Below are 8,421 nucleotides of genomic sequence, written 5' to 3'. Positions count from 1 at the left end.
AGGTGCCACCAAGGCTCCTCTTCACATTGGCAGAACAGATTTCTTTCAATTCCCATTGCTGTCAATTTCTACTGAAAGGGTCCATGTCCTGTGATCAGGAATGTAACTTGTAGACCAGGCAAAAACCAGGAAGGGGACTTTGGGAAAGTCATGTCAATGGATGGGAGGAATCTTCTGGTAATTTCTCCTTTTGGCATGGCATTTCCACAAATGCTTCCAAATTCCATGAAGGTGTTTGAAAATACGTTTTCTTTCTTGTTTCAGGTATTTGGTAAGATCCATTTGAAGATTTAACAACTGCATCAGAATTCCCTTCTTTAATTGATGGTAAAGGCCCTTTTTAATCACCTCAAGATAGTGGCAAGCATCCAGTGATAACCTGTAGGACAGGGTTGCCGACAGTGCAGCAAGCCCTGCAGATAGACAACAGCATGAATCTCTGTATTGAATCAAGTTTACACTTGTTCTTTTCCACGGTGTCCTTTGTACACCAAACTGAGGCTCCATAACAAACAATTGGGAGAAACACCACTTTATAGATGAGAGACAAAGCTTTATGCTTCAAACCCCAGTCTGCTCTACTGACTTCTTATGGCTACATACTTTCGGATTTTCATGGACAAGTACTTCAGATGAGAGTGCCGGTGTCGATGTAGATTCCCAAGTATTTGACTTCTGTGTAGAGACGAGACGGATGGGGATGTTATTTAACTTCATTGTTGGAGGCCTGTGTATTTGTAGCTTTCCCTTGATCAGAATTGATTTTGTTTTCTCACTAAAAATTGAGAGGTTGTGGAGTGCTGCTCGTTTTAGAGCTTTTTCAGAGCTGTATTTTCTTTTGCTTCTAATGCTGCTGTTGTGTCAGGTTGAACCACCAAGACAAGATCATCAGTGATGGCCAAGGGTCTGGTCCATACCCAGGAACTCGTCCAGAAAAATGGACCAGAGGAATGGTCCAAGGACAGAGCCCCCAAGGGCAACCCTGGTGAATGCATCTGGAGATGGTCTGGTATTTGCTTACAACTTGTACTTTTCTATTGCTCAGATAGAATTTTAGACTATTGTATCGGTTCTTGGACGTGTATGCCTGCTGAAGCCTCCAAAGGACACTGGGCCCACAGTTGAACGAAGGCATCAGCAAAGCCCACCATGATGGTTAAAGTATACTTTGAATTTGTCTGTGTAGTCTGGGTAATTAAATTGTGTATAGCATCTTCGGTACTGAAGCCTGTCTTGAATCCAAACTGACATGGTGAGGTGAGTTGCTGATTGGTATAGTTAGTAGGTGGAGAGGCAATACAGCAGAAGCCGTTCTAAGCTTGGCCAAAATGGAGAGCAGAGCAATTGGGAATTTGACTACGTCGACTTCGAGTAAGTCAGTATCTGCTGTTTTGCCATCTTTCATTTTAGCAGGAGCCATATTCATCTCTACCACAGTGAAGGGTGGTTCCGTAGCCTCTGGCTGATAAGCTTGATTACTGTCGATGATTTGCTGTTGCTGCAGTGACATCGCTGAAACTTCAGTAGGTAAATGGAATCAAGGATATTGTTTATTGAGTCAGACCAGGTAAAGGTTGAAGAGCCATCCAGTTTGAGAATTGTTCTAAGGACCTCACCTCTAGGCAGCCTATTGGTGATTATGTGGAACACGATATCCCAGGGGTCTTTATTGCCAGTAGTGGAGGCCAGGGTGTCCTATGACTCCTTACACTTATGGATTTCCTTGGTGTACATGTTTCTAACTACCTCATATGCCTCCTGGGCAGCTTCATACCTCATGCGGAGGGAAGACAGGCACACGCATGTTGGTAAGTTTTCCTGGCTTGATGTACCCTCTTTCTTCAGTCCTAAAGGTGGAATGGATAGATCACAAGCACTTTTGATGATTGCAGTAATATTGCATACATAGTGATCTGGCAAGAGTGAAGCCAGTAGAAAAACATCATCTGGTAGCCTTCTGGACAGTTCCATGTAGAAGCATTGGCATTCCACTTTTTTGGGGTTATAACGCACAATATGACCTTCGGAATCGATGCGGTACATTCCACAGAGCGAACAAGGGAGAATGTTATCGCTGTGTGCTCCAAAGTGGTCCTGGACTGTCCAGCCGCAAAGTTTGTTAGCTAAGTTAGGCATGGCCATTGTGATATCAGTTTTGCTCTCCCAGAGTGGGCCTGCTATATATGTGGGTAGATGTCCTGGGTGGTTTAAGATTTGCAAGCCTGATGTGAGGATAAGGTCCTCAAGTCTTGAGCCATTTCCTAGGGTATTCCTATCTGGTGGTGAGTCCATACCTATCAGTAGCTGCCCATCCAGGAGGAGCTGGAGTGCCATTTCAATGAGGGAGATTGCTGCAGTGATGTCTTCACCTGAATGGCTGTAGAGGGAGAGGAAGAACAGCGATCCAAGGGAAGTCATGATTTGGGCACAGGCACTGATGGAATTACAGTGTGGTGATCTTGGTTGCTACAATGTCAGGGTTTCTGATGACAATCGCAGCCCATGGTTGGTCATTTGTATGGTGGACACTTTTATACGATGAGGAGTAGCCCATAACCATCCCTGAGCGAACGTAGGGCTCATGGAGCAGGATTAGATCTATTTGTTTTTCCTGTATCCCCAATTCACAAAGGGGGATCGAAGGGTGACACCGAGTAATTACAGACCAGTTAGTTTAACTTCTGTTCCGGGTAAAATAATGCAGTCACTGGTTAAAGATGCATTGCAGGATCATCTAGACAAGACTGCAGCAATAATTCAGACACAGCATGGGTTTGTTAAGGGAAAGTCTTGTCTGACAAATTTGATAGGATATTATGATGTGGTTACAAAGGAACTGGATGCAAAAAATAATTTTGATATCATATATTTGGATTTCAGGAAAGCTTTTGACACTGTTGCACATGGAAGACTATTGTACAAATTGGAGCAGAATGGTATTAAGGGTAAGTTGCTACAATGGATAAAAGGATGGTTAAGTGGGAGAAGACAGAGGGTGGTAATCAATGGGTGCTGCTCTTCTTGGATTAATGTTATTAGTGGAGTCCCACAGGGTTCGGTGTTAGGTCCACTGTTGTTTTGTATATTTATCAATGATATTGATGAAGGTATATCAGGCTTAATGTCGAAGTTTGCAGATGACAAAGGTTGGCAGGGTTGTTAATGACAGTAATGGCAGTGTGCTACTGCAACAGGATCTAGATAATTTGGGCAGATGGGCTAAGAAATGGCAACTGAAGTTTAACCTTGTTACATTTAAGGTGGTAGAAAATGAAAACGACCTGGGAGTAATTGTGCAGTCAGATATGAAGTTTTCTGAGCAATGCAGACAGGCTGCCAGGGCAGGTCATGGGGTTTTGTCAATGATATATAGGAATTTTGCTAGCAGGGAAAAGGAGGTGATTATCCCTCTGTATAAGGCAATGGTCAGGCCATGTCTTGAGTACTGCATACAGGTCTGGAGGCCTCATTTTAGGAAGGATGTAGATTTACTTGAGCGTGTACAGAGAAGGGTAACAAGATTGGTGAGGGGAATGAAGGGAGGCTTAAGTTCTATAAAGAGAGGCTTAAGTTCTGCAAATTGCAGTGGCTGGAGACTAGGCACCTGTGCGGTGATCTGATTGAGGTGTATAAGGCCTTGAATGGGTTGAGCACGCTGAATTCTGATGGGATCCTTCCACTTGTTCAGATTACGAACCTAAGGGGGAATAAATTCAAATTAAGAAAAGACAGATGTAGAATAGATGTGCGGAAATTTGCCTTTAGCCAGCGGGTGGTTAATTGCTGGAACAAACTTCCATCTGTTGTTATGGAAGTTGATAGGTTGAATAAATTTAAGGAGGAACTGGACAGGCATTTGGAGGGAATGGTGTGATTTTTTTTTTTTTTTTTTGGCTGATGCTGCATAAGCTCATACACTTGCTTTCTTGCATCACATGCCACTACTACTGTGTCTTTATCATCAGCTGGTCAGCAACCACTCTTGCTCTCTGCGTGTTTAGTTGTACAATTCTTGTCTCTAGTTGGTAATAGGGAGAAGGACTTCTATCCATAATTTATCTGCTTTTGGTAGAGACTCTTTACCTTTAGATAGACAGGGCAGTTGTTATCTCTGATGGAATGTTGGTATGGACCTTTGCAGCCTTGCAATTTGCGCAGTTTGGCAGCTGATCTCTGACAGGGCAATCCTTATAGTTGCACCTTTTGGGCACAGTGGCCACAGGTGGATTCACGCTGATTGCAAGTATGTGAGGTATGGCCAAAGTGGAGACACCTGTAACACTTCCTGACAGAAATGTATTCTTTGAATCTATGGCTGCTTCAGCCAATGAATATTCTGTTTTGAGCTCCCAGAATTTGCCATGCTCTGGTTGATAGTTCAATTACCCAGTTTACATTTGTAGGTGACTTGATCTTCGTTTTGTATTTGGGGATAATATCATCCACTATCGTCTCATCTTGCAGGTATATACTTAGATTTCTTTTAAAGATCTCTGCTTTGAGCTCCTCTGGTGTTATGCTCTGGTCCACATCAAAGAGCACAGCTGAAGGCCCTTTTTTCTTTGGGGCTTCTGCTCTAACGCCACAATTTGTCATGTTGGTATTATTAAGGATGGTTTGCACCTCCTCCCTGGTGTCTGTTTCTATTAAGAATCCTGGATGCTTGGTCTTTTTAATACTCATTATTTTTACAGTTTTCATCTGCTCCTTTAAGTTTGTTGTGAGTGCTTCCTTGACCACTTCACTGGTATCTAATTGTGCATCTTCCACTGATTTAACCAAAATAACGTGTGATTCAGGCTTTCTTACCACCTTTTGGTTTTGTACTTTTCCTCTTTGTTTGGGCATGTATTGTGCACTATTCCTCATTGCCTCTGCAAAGGAGCAGAGGCAATCAGGAATTGTCACATTGTTGCATTTGTTTTTTCACCTCCTGTGTGAGAAATTCAATTTTGCTTGAAGCCTCTCGTGGGCAATGTGTAATCTTAGGACCACCGTCTCCATTTTACTGAAGTTCTCTATCACGTCAGTTCTAATGGCAGCAGTAATTCTACTTGATTGCTTAGCCATGTATTTTTCTAGGTTTCCTCTAATGGGAATAATCTGATCCACTGGAGTCCCAGTCAATGGGGGAACTTGGGTAACAGGGGGTTCCTGATTCTTTTGTTCTTCATGGTCAGAGTCGCTGAATGATTCATTGGCAGCCTCTTCAGGGAATTCCTTGGTTGTTGGAAAGTCAGTAGCAGACCTTCTTTTACACCTCTCTTTCTTCTTGGCCTTGGTATTTGTAGGTTTATTCGTGCCTTCCCCAGTTGCCGGAGCCTCACTCCTTGAGCGGATTGGGTAATCCACCCGTTCCTTATCTATCAGTTCAACTTCAGCGTCATTCATCTTGTTTTAATGGGTATCCAGATTAACGAGAGGAATACAGATAATTGATGATTTACTTGTAAGTTGAGGTGCCTCCGTAGCCAGGTGGGCAGGAGCAGCAGTGCGTAGCACATGCTTCTTGATTAGACCGGGGTTCGAGCCTGTCAACACCAAATACTGAGGATGCGGAAAGGTCAGGGAATGACCACCGCATATCCCCGGAGCAATATGGCCTTAGTTACTAATGCTCCTAAAAAAAAAAAAAAAAAAAAAACCCAAATAACTTGTAAGTTGAAGCAGAGCTCTTGTTGTGATTTCCAAAAACCACAAGTTTGTAGGCAAATTGAGGCTGAACAACTAAGTTGGCAATTTTTTGCAGGCTGACCAATGTTTTAGAAAAACATATTTACATACACTGAAAATACATGATCAAGTGGGGTAAATTTGTAAGCACTCTGCAAATAGATTTCCTTATTGTATACTTGGGCAGTCCCACTCAGCTTATCCTTAAGTTCAAACAAGTACACAATAAACGTGGTATTAACTACTTGCCCTTCCCTGAGAAACAAAAGGCAGAGGGTTGGCTCCTTGTTGCTCGCGGCGGGGATTAGCTGCTGCTGGGTGGCATTTGCTCTAAGTGGTATGTTCCATGTGCTGATCACTACTGCTAAAGCATTTAATTATGTCTATCTAAAATTATCAAAAAGTAAGTTTACCTCAAAAATTCGGGGCTGATAGTTGTCGCTTTTGTATAGATGATATCTTTAGCTTTCAGGATATCCGAAATAATCCACACCTGGTTGCATAATTGCACTTGAAATTAAAGTAAATGTAAGAGCACAAAATCACTAGACTGACACAGTCACTGCACATGCGCACCATTGTTCAGATGGATCAGCAATGGACTGTAGCTGTAAAGGATCTGAGATGGATGAGCAACAAATTAGCCAGTGTAATAGAGCAGAAAAAGATGGTATGGAAAAGTTACAGGGTGATAAAAAGTACTGAAGCCTGTAACATCTGTATATTGATCTGTAACAATATCACAAAAGGATTAGCTGTCGAAGACAGATTATGAGAAAGAAAAGAATGGGAACAGGGAGTTTTTCTCATACATGAACACTAAGAAAAGAGTAAATCCAATCAGGTCCTTGCATAATGGATGCGAGAAAGTTATAGATAAATTTGTTGATGTTGCAGGTGAATTGAACAGATACTTTGTATTGATATTTACTGATAGAAAGGCACTTCATGGTGAGGAGGAGAAACTGTATGAGTGAAGTTGGAAAACATGAAATTAGCGATATTGAAATTCCAAATAATTATTTACTAGATAAACTTTCAAGCCTAAAGGCCCTTGGAGTTGATGGCATATACTCAGCAATTTTGAGGGACGTGGTAAGAGAGTGCATTGAACCATTGAGGTTAATTAGAGGTTTCCACTAGACCCGGGAGTTATTCTCTTGGATTGGAGAAGTGTGAATGTATCACCAATACATAAAGATGGCTATAAGAGTGAAATGGGTAACTGCTGACATGTCTCTGATTTCACCAGTTGGAAAAATCATGAAAGCAATAATAAAAAATGCATTATTGGATCATTTAGATAGAAATGGAATTTTGAAGAAAGCATAGCATGGTTTTTGTGGAAAAGTAAGCTTAACCAACCCAGTTAACTATTTTGACAGAGTCACTCGTGAACCAGATATAGGAAATAATTTTGACCTTATATACTTAGATTTCATCAATGCATTTGACTCAGTCCTATGCAAAAACTTACTGTAAGCTGGAACATGTTGGAATCATAGGGATAATCCTTAGTGGATTACAGGGTGGCTGCAGGGCAGGAGGTAGAGGGTTGTGATTAATGATTATTCTAATGTACGAAGTGGAGTTTCCCCAAGGATCAGTACTGGGTCCACTCTCTGTTTTTGATTTTCTTAAATGGCATTTATTAAGGGATAGAGGGTGTGATGTCAAAATTTGCAGATGATATCAAGATTAGTAGATTAGTTAATGATGACACCAAGCACAGCATCTTGCAAGGTAACTCAGATTATACTTTGACAATGGTCAGAAAAGTGGCAGCTATCTTTTAATGCAGCAAAACAAAAGGTCATACATTTGGAGAATAGCAACCTCAAAATAATTTATACAGTTGGTAGAGTTGAACTAAAAATAGTATAGGAGAAAGATTTGAGAGTTATGATATTGCTGAACATGAAGTTCTCTGTGCAGTATAGATAGGTGGCAAAGGGGCACCCCTTGGTGTTCTATGAATTATTTCTTCAACATTTTCTTGTAGTGATAGGGAGGTCATGATAATACCTCTGTATAAGGCAGTTGTAACATCACTTGTTATACTGTATCCAGGTATGGAGACTGCACCTTAAACAATGCCAATGTGCCATTAAAAACTAAATCAATCAATCAAGCACCTTAAACAAACAAACAAAAAAAAATGACTTGTTTACTTCTTGAAAGGGTCCAAAGGCTGACAACATGTCTGGTGAGATAAGCAAAAGGGCACCAATATGATGAATGACTTCAAATATGTGGTTTGCAGAGCTTGGAATTAAACATATTAGAAGAGGTTTGATTGAGGTGTATAAGGCTTCCAGAGGTGAAAGTAAAATGAATGACAGTGAAATTTTCACTTATAAATTATTCAGAACTAGGGCCATAAATTCAAATTATGGGTTGGGGTGATAGACTGGATTGCAGTAAGTTTTTATTTTTGTTAGTGAGGAGTCAGTTATCTGAATAATTTGCCTCCATGGGTAGTCGAGGCTGACAGCTTGGGGAAATTCAAAGCTCAGCTGGATTTGACTCCCTCCTTACCTTCGTGAGGAGGGAGTCAAATAGGTGGTTTGTTATTTATTTTTATTTATTTTTTTTTTTTTTGGCCAGTGCAACAAAAGCCTAGGCCTTCCTTGCACTATAAATAATACCAATACTCTGAATGTCCTCATCTCAATTCCTCCAATATTCAGCACATATCTCTGCCATGTTGTGACATCCACATTGACATATCCTTGTCAGCATGGTTGA

General features: G+C 41.1%; 1 protein-coding gene across 2 annotated transcripts in view; it reads left to right on the top strand.

Moving 5' to 3' along the window:
* sip3 (septin interacting protein 3) overlaps nucleotides 1-8,421 on the top strand; it is a 224,242-nt gene that overhangs the window by 143,996 nt on the left and 71,825 nt on the right. The gene's annotated exons all lie outside the window — the stretch shown is intronic.

Source organism: Mastigoproctus giganteus, chromosome 2 (genome assembly GCF_048544385.1).
Source record: "Mastigoproctus giganteus isolate SK-2022 chromosome 2, ASM4854438v1, whole genome shotgun sequence".
Classification (NCBI taxonomy): Eukaryota; Metazoa; Arthropoda; class Arachnida; order Uropygi; family Thelyphonidae; genus Mastigoproctus; species Mastigoproctus giganteus.
The sequence above is the reverse complement of the archived record's forward strand: the minus strand, read 5'-3'. Positions and strand labels throughout refer to the sequence as shown.